This window comes from Topomyia yanbarensis, chromosome 3 (genome assembly GCF_030247195.1).
Source record: "Topomyia yanbarensis strain Yona2022 chromosome 3, ASM3024719v1, whole genome shotgun sequence".
NCBI lineage: Eukaryota > Metazoa > Arthropoda > Insecta > Diptera > Culicidae > Topomyia > Topomyia yanbarensis.
The window spans coordinates 134,530,177-134,542,986 of record NC_080672.1 but is presented as its reverse complement, the minus strand read 5'-3'; the positions used below and the strand labels follow the sequence as shown (position 1 = coordinate 134,542,986).

Sequence of the window (12,810 nt, the reverse complement as noted above, 5' to 3'; positions counted from 1 at the left end):
GAAAATGGAGCTTAATCTCGCTGAAGTTACGTACATTCAGCTACATCACGTAAAAACAGTGTTTTGATCACGTTTAGAAGCTTAGCACAGGCCGAAAACTTCATTACAAAGAATAACATGCAACACGAGGTCGAATATAATAACACCAGAATCAAGATCCCCGTGCATATGGAAAACGACAGGGTGGACGTGCGTGCAGAACACGCGATCAGCACGGTGGAGGAATGGATGAGCGCGAGAGGCCTGGAGCTCGCTCATCATAAGACGGAGGCAGTTATCGTCAACAACCGCAAGTCGGCACAACATGCAGTTATCTATGTGGGAGAAGTCGCGATCACTTCACAACGAAGTCTGAAGTCTCTCGGAGTCATAAGAGACGACAAGCTGACCTTCGGCAGCCATGTCGACTATACATGCAAGAGAGCGTCGACTGCTGTTGCGGCTCTATCGAGAATGATGTCCAACAGCTCAACGGTGTGCGCCAGTAGACGTAGGTTACTGGAAGGCGTTGCCGTATCTATCCTCAGGTACGGCGGCCCGTCATGGTCAAGAGCACTGAGGGTAACCAGTTACCTACAGAAACTGGAGAGCACCTACCGCGTGATGTGCCTCAGAGTGATATCTGCCTACCGCACGGTATCACACGATGCATCCTGCGTGATAGCGAGCATGATGCCAGTTGGGCTGGTCATTCGGGAAGATGAGGAGTGCTTCGAGCTACGTGGAAATAGGGGAGCCCGCGAGCGCACCAGGGTGACCTCGGTCGCCAGATGGCAGCGTGAGTGGGACAACTCCTCGAAAGGTAGGTGGACCCACCGACTGATACCTAGCATATCAAGCTGGGTGGGAAGACCCCATGGGGAAGTTCACTTCCACCTGACACAATTCCTGTCAGGCCATGGCTGTTTCCGACAGTACTTCCACAGGTTCGGGCACGCGGAGGTCCCAGTCTGCCCGGACTGCCCAGGTGTAGACGAAACTGCCGAACACATACTGCTCGTATGTCATCGGTTCGACGTCGAAAGAAGAGCAATGCTTGACGTCTGTGGCTGGGACACAACCCCTGATACCCTTATTCAGCGGATGTGTCAATCGGTGGAGAAGTGGAACGCAGTCTCGGCTGCTACCATCCAGATTGCCAGTAGGCTACAGGTAATCTGGCGAACCGAGCAACAGACGACGGGCACGGCTAACTAGTGATTGGTTAGCTGGAGCGAAAAAGGCCAAGCGCAAAAAAGGGAGTGAATGGTCTGTTCATGCCGAGGCAGGTTTGGCGCAGCGACTGGCAACCGCGTAAGGGGTAAACCCAGCCACCCCGAAGCAAGACAGAAGAGTGAGTGTATAGGCGTATAAGTGGACTGCCTCATGCCAAGACGGGAGGGTCGTAGCGTAGTATGTTGGGACTTAGCTATCGATGCCTCATGGCGTGGCAGAGGAGTGAAAGGGTGAGCATCCAAGTCAGTCTCACACGGCATGTTAAGGGTGAGCACAAAAGTCAGCCTCACATGGTATGGTAGAGGCTAGCACAAAAGTAAGCCTAGCAAGGAATGAAAAAGGTGAGCACACAAGTCAGCCTCGCATGGTATGTCAGAAGTGGGGCCTAAGAAAAATGTCCCACATGGGATGCCAGGGGGAGTGACAGAGGTACAATAGAGTGGCACGATCGAGAGTGAATCAGGTGATAGGGTGAGCACCCAAGTCAGCCTCACATGGTATGGGTGGGGCGAGCACAAAAGTAAGCCTAGGAAGGAATGAGTAAGGTGAGCACACAAGTCAGCCTCGCAAGGAACGAAAAAGGTGACCACAAAAGTCAGCCTCATGTGGGAGTGTTTGAGAGTGAATCAAAGTGCGATTGAGAGAGCACTCAAGTAAGCCTCATACAGGACGTATGAACGCGTGAGTGAGAGTGAATGAGTACATTTAGTACAGCCATCCTCCCAGAAGTAATACCGAGAGGTAGTTCCTGAGAGGAATGATGGCGGAGCCCAATGGAGTTTAGTCGGTATTAATGGCAGCGTCACCATTCGAGCCCGACACGCCCCCAGTGCACACCGTGTGGTAGATTGGACCCTACCAATAGCACGTGTACTGGGCTAGGACGTAAAGGTCTTCTCCATTGTAAAAAAAAGGGTGGACGTGCCTATCCATGATTTGGCCCCGCGCACGAAGGAAGATTTCATCAAACAAATCATGTCGCAATATCGAGAAGAAGAATCTATTACGAATAACACCTGGAGAATTTTTTTCACCGGCATTCCCAACGGCGTTCGTATTGTGAGGATGCGAGTGACTAAACCAATTCCTTTTTACATGACTATCGAATGCAAATCACCGAAGGATGGCGTGACCTATAAGCAAACAACGCTAATCACATATCCCGGGCAGACCCCAACATGCCAATTCTGTAGCCATACAGCCCACTACGGAAAAACATGCGCCGAAGCAACTAGTCAAAACTCATCTACTACAGCCAACAAGCCTAACAAGCAGCCACCGACACATTCAGATAAACCAAAAACAACGATCCAATTAACCAATAATGCAGATACAACGACCACGACAACCGCTCCCAAACCAACAACTAGCATCGCCAATAAAGAAGCAAATACCGATGAAGACGGATATACAACAGCGACCCGTAAGAACAAGAAACAGAAACAAATAAGAACCTCTGATCGTGAACAGCAAGACAGCAGTACTGATGACGACATGGACGGGAACGATACCGCGAGAGAAGGCAGACTGAATGACCCCCAAGCGGCTTCACCGCCAAGGAAAAAGATCTCAACACGCAGCAGCAAACTGCGTCAACAAGATCTGGCAGACCGACATTCTTAGAATTAGTTTTTTTAGTTTACATATTGTAAAAAAAAAATAAAAAACCCACGGATCAGTTGTGCTAGCGCATTGAGCCGTTTCAAATAAAACTTTAGATAAAAATTTATTGCTCACCAAAATTTCGTTTTCTGTCCGGACATCACATTGAACCTAATGAAATGAATAACGATGTTCGAAGTCTTAATAGTTCTCTAGTTTTCTTATATCTCCTCGAACCTATTACTAGATGCTATATTTCATGAAAAAACCCAAATTTTGTGAAATAGTTCACGTGAAAATCTGAAGACCATGTGCAGAGTTGCATGAAACTGAAAATGATTACGGAAAAATATCACAAGCACTCAAAATAGATCGTGAATCATGCACTACGAATCATGATCCAGTTAACGAAAACATGAATGATATTGTATATGGTCAGGAGTGATTAATTTAATTGGAATCATGAATCAGTTCAAGTTTTCAAGAATAACATTTTATGATTTTGTGAATTATTTCACGAGCATAAATGACCAGTCGCTAGAAATCATGAATCAGTTCACGTTTCCAGGAATAATATTTCATGATTTTGTGGATTATTTCACGACCTCGAATGATAAATCGTGATTATTGTACTAGGAATCATGAACTAGTTCACGAATACATGGAAATTACTTCATGGCTTTGTGAAAACTTTCACGATCATGAATGGTGAGTTATGACTAATTTGCTAGAAATCATGAATCAGTTGGCGTATACACATTTTATGATTTTATGAACTATTTCACGAGCACGAATATTGAATCGTGACTAATATATGTGGCATCATGAGCTAGTTCATAATTGAGGGGATTCATGAATAATATTCCGGGTATCGTAAAATAGTTCACGAAAAAATGGTTTAATTTCGTGAACTAATTCACAGTCACGAAAACCAAATCTTGTTCAAGATGTAACAAATTATGAATTAGCTCACGTCGTTTAGTCGGACTCTGAATAATGGTTCAAAAGCTATGAATAAAATCACAAGTCAACCTTTGGTCTTGTGAATTATGTTCATAAAGTTGTGAACTAATTCACGTACAGAAAATCTATTTGGTAATGGTATCGCGAAAATTGTGACTGAAGATCACAAAACAAAATCTAATATCTCCACTAATAAAACCGTTATATAGGCATTACTAAAAGGAAACGGAACATAATTATAATACACATGATTTTTGTTCATGGTCCTATTTTCGTAACGTAACAACGTGATTGTTCCAGTATTCATGGCGCTTTATTCACTATTTTAGGAACAATTTTTTTCCGTGTGGAAATTCAAAATCTATTCAGTAGATACTTGATACCTTGTGTCGTTCTCAATTACAATAAACAATGGCATGAATTATTATTCACTAAATAATCGATTTACTTAAATTGCGCACATATGTTTCAACCTTGTAAAAATGTTTCATCTGTGTCAGGCAGTAACCTCGCTGCTGCAATATGCGCCTAATCACACACTTTGTGCTGACGGCTGATGTCGAAACAATTTTCCAATTTATACTTTGTCCAAAGCTACTCTCTTGTATTCCATCGGTCAACAATGAATATCGTTAATAAAATAATGACCGTTTCTAATAACAAAGTGAACAAAGAGCAGCATGCATGAGTAATGGCGATTTTACTTTTACGGTTTGTGGGTCACAGTGACGCAGTTGACTTCAACAAATTCGCGGTCAATAATGGCAGAGATGAAGTTGCCAAAAAATATGTATAATAACACTTCCACCAAAAGTATGAATTCGTTAAGCATTCCAAAGTTGTATTGGAGCCGGTAACCCGACGGGGCAGATCGTCTGCTGTCCGAGGAGCAGAAGAAAACCGAGGTGAGTACAGCGGACTCTTGATTGATTTATATTGCCAATAATTTCAATCAACTGCGTTCCCGACAGCGCCGCCGAACACCAGTAGAAATGGCCAAAAGAGCCAAAGTCTGAGAGCTTTGAATAGTTGGTCGTGATTGATCAATTGTACTCAATGAAGCCCTGTTCTTTGTAACGAAGCATTGTCCTGACTCAGCGGTCGGGGGAAATAAGAGAATTGCTATGATTGCATCATTATGGTGAATTGTAAAGCGGGATCGTTTCAGGTTCAGAAACGATGTCAGTTGATTAAATAGGTATAAAGCTTAGAAAATTCCATGGAACACAATCTACAGAAAATATGTTATTTCCACGACTCCAATGACTCTCTGATCAAACAAAACTCTTAATTTTACAAACTTACGTCGTTCCACCATAGAAATCACATCACGGAAAGTGAAACCAACCGATGTTCCTTGCCGATCAGCATCGGAAACATTTAAAGCGCCTTTTCGGAGGCTGGCTGTCTGCCCAACAGTACCCCAAATTTACACTTTCATTCGCCAACACAAATTACTATGCATCGTCGAAAATTGGCTTATTTGTTTTTACTTTCGACTCGCGCCATCGACTTGCGCTTGCCGCGCTGTTACCGCTGAAATGGAGCAATTCGCCGGTAATTGTTTGCGCGTCGGCCTTACAGCTCTACTTCCGCGCTGCGGAAGAAAGCAAAAGCCGACAAAAAACAACCCAATTCCGGACAGTATCGAAAATCAAATTTTGTAATGGTAAAGCTCCGGCCCGCTGTGCCAAGGTGCTTCGTTTGCCTGTCTTCGAGCATTTTCGCACTTTCAATGATTCGACTTTGGTGTCGTTTGATCTAATTTCGAATGAACTGAACCTTTTTCAAATGACAAATTTATTATCGAATTCCGCTTTCGAAAACTCAAGCTACTTGGTGACCCAAAACCGAAAGCCAGCATTCCTCGAATTTGTATATTTCCTCTTCGCACTCCGAGTGGCGTCAGACATTCGAAATGGATATCACCAGAAGGCTGGACACTTTGTTTTATTAGCTTGCTTCTCGCCATCTCCACCTCAATCCGCACAACCGTGTAGATATTTATAAGTTAATCGAGCATTCCACTGTTCTCCTATTCGACTGTGTGAGCAGATATAACTTTTTCCTTTTCGCTATGGGTTAGGTAGCAAAGCCCCATCAGGCGAAGTGCGTTGTTATGCTCGGGAGCATACCCAAGCCAGCTGGTATTTTTCCTTAGGTTCAACCATTTCAGCCGACACCTATAATCAAAACAAGCGGATAGTGTTGCGGAGAATTTGCCTAAACTGTTATTTCACATTTGCATTTCAATAGCATTTTAACGAATCGTTGGTGTTGAATTTGGAAAAGTTTATCGTTTTTGTTTGAAAGCAAGGGCATATATTCAGATTCTCTGATGTTCAGTCGTAACACAATAAATCCTGATACGGCCGGTATTCGTAATCGGAGATTTTGATAAAAACTCGTTTGCGGTCGAGTGTAATTGAGAATATTATTAGTTCCTGTTGTTTGCAATCAGAAGAGACATCGAAATTCGGAAGTACAAGAACCAGTTCAAATACGTTGAAGCAAGCTATTACTACACGGAAAAAACTTCATGAACAAAAGGTCACGATTTCGTGAACTGAACGATTTACCAAAACCGTGACCAACTTCCTGAAATTATGAATAATAAACCTCGTATTCATGAAACTATTTGTGTTTTCTAAAAACCAGTTCGCCTCGAATATATAAATGGCGTTACAGTAGAATGTTTTGTTGGGTTACTGTTGTTGTTCCCTGAACAGGTTTAGTTTTTGTTGCGATTCTTGTTCATGATTTAGGAATACACAATCGACAGTCAAACGTTGTTCATGATTTCAAGAGCTTATTCGCGATTCTTGTGAAATCTCATGACGTTAGCGGGATTAAAGTCTCAAGATCTTAGTCGCGATGTTCGTAATTTCTATTCACGTTATCGTGATATTTTAGTTAGAAGTAGAGTGATTCATGTTCATGATTTCAGGATCTTAGTCGCGATTTTAGATATTTTTGTCACTAGTTGTGCGATTTGTGTTCATGATTTCAGGGTCTTAGTTACGATTTTCGTAATTTCTGCTCATGTTATCATGATATTTTATTTTAGAGCTTACTTTCAAAGAGTAATGTAACTAATTCATGAACATTAGCAATTCAGCAATTCTATCATGGTATTCGTAAATCGTGATCTATTATTTTTTGGTTACTAACGGTATATTCACTCGGGATGACGTGACAATATGAACTGGATCATTAAAGTAAGACTCATTCGCGATATCTGGTTCTGTGCACTATATCACGCACACTATTTGAGGTTCTCAGTGCAATTTTCGAATTCTGTCCGGCCATCACAGTTAACCTTATCAGATGAATAACGATGTTCGAGGTCATAATAGTTTTTTTACATCTACTGCTCGTACATACTACTGGTCTCTAGCAGCTGGGTATTTCATGGAAAAGTGCATGGAACAAAAGTGATTCCACAAATACTACTCCAAATTTGTGAAAGAGTTCATGTAAAAATTTCATTACCATGTTGCAACATGTTGAAATTGTAAATGATTAGGGATATCTTCTAAGTATCACAAGCACCCAAATAGATACTAGATAGATCGTTAAACATGTACTAGGAACCATGAACCAGTTCACGAATACATGAATAATATTTCATGATTTTGTGAACTATTCCACGAGCACGGATATTGGATCGTGAATAATATGTTAGGAATCATGAACCAGTTCACGAATACATGAATAATATTTTATGATTTCGTGAACTATTTCACGAAAACGAATGGTAAGTTGTGACTATTGTATTAGGTATCATGAACCGGTTCACGAATACATGAATAATATTTCATGATTTCGTGGACTATTGAGCACGGATATTGGATCGTAGCTAATATATTAGGAATCATGACCCACTTCACGAATACATGAATAATATTTAATGATTTTGTGAACCATTTCACGAGCACGGATATTGTATCGTAACAAATATATTAGGGATCATGAATTAGTTCACAGCCATGATTTTTGTTCATGGTCCTGTTTTCGAAACGTACAACGTGATTGTTCCAGAATTCTTCGCGCTTTATTTATGATTTTGGGAACAATTTTTTTTTCTGTGTATGAAATTACACAATTACGCTTACCCCAGGGAATCGGGAATCGAAATATACCGCCCCAATTGGCACGTTCCCCGTTTCATTCAGGGATTGGAAACCCTGTGATACATCTTTTCCTAACCATATCCATTTTAAATTTGAGTTACTGCTTAAAAGTGTATTTTCCCTCTTTCCTTCATTCTGATTTCTTTTCGTTTACTGCTATCGGAAAGTGGTCGCCGTGACCGTCACTAAACGAGATTCGTTTAATTTTGTAATTCTTATAACTGACAGCTTTGAAGAAAATGAAAGCTCTCTTCGGCTGGTTTCCATTTTCGGTGACTAGCAGCGCCTGAACCAAATATTTGGCACCAACAGTCAGGCTTAACCTTGGCCTTCACCGCGCCGCCATAGCCACCCAAATATTTCGCCTATGCCATTATGCCAGCGTGAGTAGCGCTCCTTTAAATAACTCGTGTATTAAATGGCAACAGAAAAAAATCAAATTCACGATTGGTTTGAGTGCAAAACAGCAGGGCGAACAATAGCGTACATACCGCAAACGAAATCAAATTAGGAGCAACTTTTTAGCCGCAGGCCTTCGGGATCAGGGAGACATCACGTTGAGCTATTGGGGTCACAAGTGACGCCAGGGTAAAAAAGCGAGATTTTCTCTAGGTCCAGTCCATGTTTCACCTAGCTGTAGCCAAGTACCTGCATGTTTCGTAGTGACAGCATAGAGCGTGCAACGTCTACCAACCAAGTGTGCTGCTGAAGCCCTAGATTATGGTAATTAGGTGTCGTCGTCTCGGCAGCCAGACCATCGACATCGGTAAAAGCTCTCACACCCTCGGGTCATATAAAACTCCGCACTTAAAGGGGGACCGGTGAGCATAAGCGCGAGTCTAAATCGGTCCGCAATGGCGGAACAATAATTGTAATCAAGCATTCGCAAGCTCAGACTTAATCACGTAGTAGGTCGTTCATTCATGCTTGTGTGTACTTGCAGACATACTCTGCTGTTGCCGGACACGGTCCCGCGTGTGTTTTGCTTTCGCTAGGATCCCACAGGTTGTTTACGTTCATTTAGAGTGTTTGTCTTCCTGCATCCAAAGGGGAACCATCCCTTCACGGATGTTTTTCTTGTTTGTTTTATTTTTCTTGGAGCGCGCAAAATAGTTATTCATGATAATTAATCATTTCGGTGCTGACCTTAGCACGGGTGCAATTGTTGACTGCCCTCGCTTCTACAGTCGTGACAGCTTTCCGGCCGTTATTATTACTACTAGAGACTTGAAACAATTGTGACTGAACGTTCGACGATTTTAGTTGTTATTTTTTTATTTCGAATCTTTCTTGCCACTGAGTTGTGTGCCGATATACACACCCATTTGATTACTATAATTGCGATGATAGTAAAAAAAACTGTTGACGTTTAATTTGATGCTGTTCGTACACGATTGTTTATTGAGTTGATTTTATTGTATAGATACGTTGATTTCAAATCAGTTCAAATTCTTCTACATCGTAAACTAAGTTTTGTTCACATAAAAGAGTTCTGACGTGAGTGAATCCTATACAGAATTCATTTAAGAGGGTCTATTCAACAGTCAGCTTCAAAAAATTGATTATTTTGCTTCAATTGTTAGAATTATTATCAGCAAATATTCTTGCAAAGTTTCAGAGTATAGCTGATTAACATCTCATGCCTGTAAATTTTTTTTAAGTTGATTTTTTGCCTCTAAAACCTTTAAAGCCCATTTTATGTAAACCAGGTTTTCCAACCGTGAACGGTAAGGTTACAAAAAACCTGTTTTAATCCACCTAACGGTGCAATTGTGCCTTTCTCATTTCTTCAAACTATGACTCCGTGACCGATTATGTTCAATATAATTGTGGAAATGTCTATTACATTCTTAACCCTAGAACGTCGTACTTGCGTTTTCCACCCTAGAACGTTGCACTGGGGTATAAATGTACCCCACGCGTTTGATCGCATTTTTCGCTGGCAAAAATGCAAACAAAAGAAATGTATAATACATCCCTTTCTTCGTTTTTAAATTTCGAAAACAGCTGTGTAAGTGAAAGTAAGGAATTTATTGAATCAATGATACATAAATTGGTTTGAACAAAATAAAAAGTGAAAAAATCGCTTACTATAATTTTGCGAATTTTGAACCGATTTGAAAAAATCAAGTGATTCTAAATGGCCTTGAAACAGTAAAAAATGGAATTTCGATATTTTTGAAAAAGTGCAAGAGTGAAAGTTTAAAATTCGTGTTTTGTAAAATACCACTAAATGTGGTGGAAATTGAAATGAAAAAATATTTCTGACCAGTAATACATTGGTAACACGCAACGTTACTGTTATTGCAGTTACTGTGCGCAAATTATACTTGCGAACCATTGCTTTGAAAAACTATAAAATATAAACAATAAAAAAATAAAAATTAGCAAAAATGAGAACAATTTTTTGATCCGCTTCAAAATTAAATTAAATAAATGATTAAAAACGATCATATAATACTAGCTGTTATTTACGCAATAAAACAGCACGAAATCTGACGAAACACTAACGGCAACCGTACACTGGGGTACAAATGTACCCCACGCCAACTTTGACACCTGCTTCCACAAAGGCACCTTTTTCTACTCTTACTAGGAACTCTAAATTGAATTATGGCGAGGGTCCCAGGTCGGTAAATGCCGAATTCTCGTTTTCACACGGCTCCAAAAAAGGCGTGGGGTACATTTGTACCCCAATGCAACGTTCTAGGGTTAATACACGTTGCATCTACACACGATCACCGGACCTGTTGTCCTCTTTCCTTCCCTAGCTACGCTCCTGTAAAATCCATAAATTCTATGTCAGTCGAAAGAAAATTAGGTTGACGATTTTCAGAGTGAGATTTTCATAACCTTTCTATATGAGAAAAGCAAAGGCAAAAATTTGCCAAAATACAAAAAAGTCAATCTTGGTCGACTTTTTTCGAGATTTCATCAAATTTCGACGTTTCATGCATTTTAAAAACATTTGGCATCAAAAATATAAATTCGATTTTTAAATTAAATTAAAATCAAACTTAAAAGTAAGTCATTTTTGATGCTCGTATATGCCGGGGTCAAGATACGTAAATTTACACGATTTTTTCTAGGTGTATGGCCAATGTCAAAGCAACTTTGGGGTGTCATTAGTGATCTAGACTGTTATGTGGTATCAGTTTATATGTGTGGTCGCACTCTTATAATTGTGACTTCAAGAAGCATCGCTCCTAAGACCCAACGACGAAATCATAAGCCTCTTTTTTGTCGTTTTATCAGTGAGAGAATCGAAGGCCCGAAGGCCATTCGATCATTTGTATTTCAAATTACAAGGTAATTGAAACTAGAGAACAGTAACTAGTCGGGCCTCTGAGATCGCTTGTCTTTTTGTGAGTTAAAGCCGTAACTCCGGAAACGGATTGAAATCGACATAAAATTCAATAGCAGCTAAAAAAACTTTCGACATACCATAAAATCTAGTCGTTTCACGGACGGCGCCGGTGGTTGAGTGGTAAGCGTGACCGCCACTCATTCCAATTTGCTTGGGTTCAATTCCAGCCGAGGTCGTTGAGATTTTTCTGAGGTGAAAAAATCTGTGGTCACGTCTTCCAGGGAAAGGGGAAGTAAAGCCGTTGGTATGAGTTTAGTGGATCGATATCTAGTCCTGATAGTGAAGTCACCTCTCTGGCGTCGGTAAAGAAGAAGTGATCCAACTTCTATACTCTTACTAACAAAAATATCCTCCTCCTGTGATACTTGTGGAGTGCGCAGTAGTATATACGGCCTCTAGCAAAAGCAAGTATCGGACTAACCATTCCTTCCCTTTCCTTCCGCAATCTACGTTCGGGCCTGGCCGGCAATACCGGCATTGATCAATACTTTAGGATTACCAGGAGTTGCACATTGAAAGATGTTTCGCTATTCCCAAGCATAATTATCTACTTATTCTCTGAGCAACTTCAGCTAGTCCAGATCGATAACGGAGTAGCAGCCAGGGGTGGTCGCACAAGCTCAAGCTCAATATCTAGTCGTTTCATGCATTTTGGAGATATTTGGCATTGAAAGTACGATGCTTTCTGAAACTTCATGTAGTCCCCTTAAGAAAAAAAATGTTCCAGCTTATGTGGGAATTTCATATGTGACCGGAGGGTTCGGTCTATATTTCCGGAACCATATAACCGAACCGTACGAAATTTTATAGACATGTATGGCGATTATAGAACTTTCATTTGGGACTAAGTTGTGAAAATCGTCCCAACCATCCCCGATAAACTGATGTGAGTTTGTTAATTTTTATAGGTGGCGATTCTTCCGGGGCACTTCCGGAATTGTCTATGATGGTCAATGCGGTCGACGAGACTTCGGTTGGCCGTCAGTGACCTAGAACGGCTAATGCAAGTTGTTTGACACAAAGATATATTCATTATAGCAAAATTTTTACCGTTTTGCCTTCATCGAGGTATCATTTTGAGTCGGAATTTTCTATGTGACCGCATGCCACAACCTGCAACACCGGAACCGTAAGTCGGATCAGAATTAAATTTAATAGCAGTTTACGGGGTAGTAAAAGCTTTCATTTAAGTTTGGTTTAATCGGTCTAGCCATCGCCGAAAAACCGATGTAATTATTATTCTTGGATACTTCCGACTGGACTTCCGGATCCGTCGATGGTGGTCAATGCGGCCAAAGAGACTTTGAATGACTGTTAGTGACATAGAACTACAAATCCAAGCAGTTGTGGTCACATTTTTGAAAAAATCTCACCTTTATACATTAATCGCAGTATCCGTTGAAATTGGGATTTTCTGCGTGATCGTACTCATCATCCTGTAATTCAGGAACTAGAAGTCCAATCCACACAAAAATCAATAGCAGCCGATGGCAACGTTGTACCTTTCATTTAAGACTAAATTTGAGATAA

The 12,810-nt window shown here is 40.9% G+C and overlaps 1 protein-coding gene across 1 annotated transcript in view; it reads right to left on the bottom strand.

The window, feature by feature from the left end:
- The window catches only part of LOC131692447 (ankyrin repeat and BTB/POZ domain-containing protein 2), a 277,153-nt gene that overhangs the window by 199,397 nt on the left and 64,946 nt on the right, over positions 1 to 12,810 (bottom strand). The gene's annotated exons all lie outside the window — the stretch shown is intronic.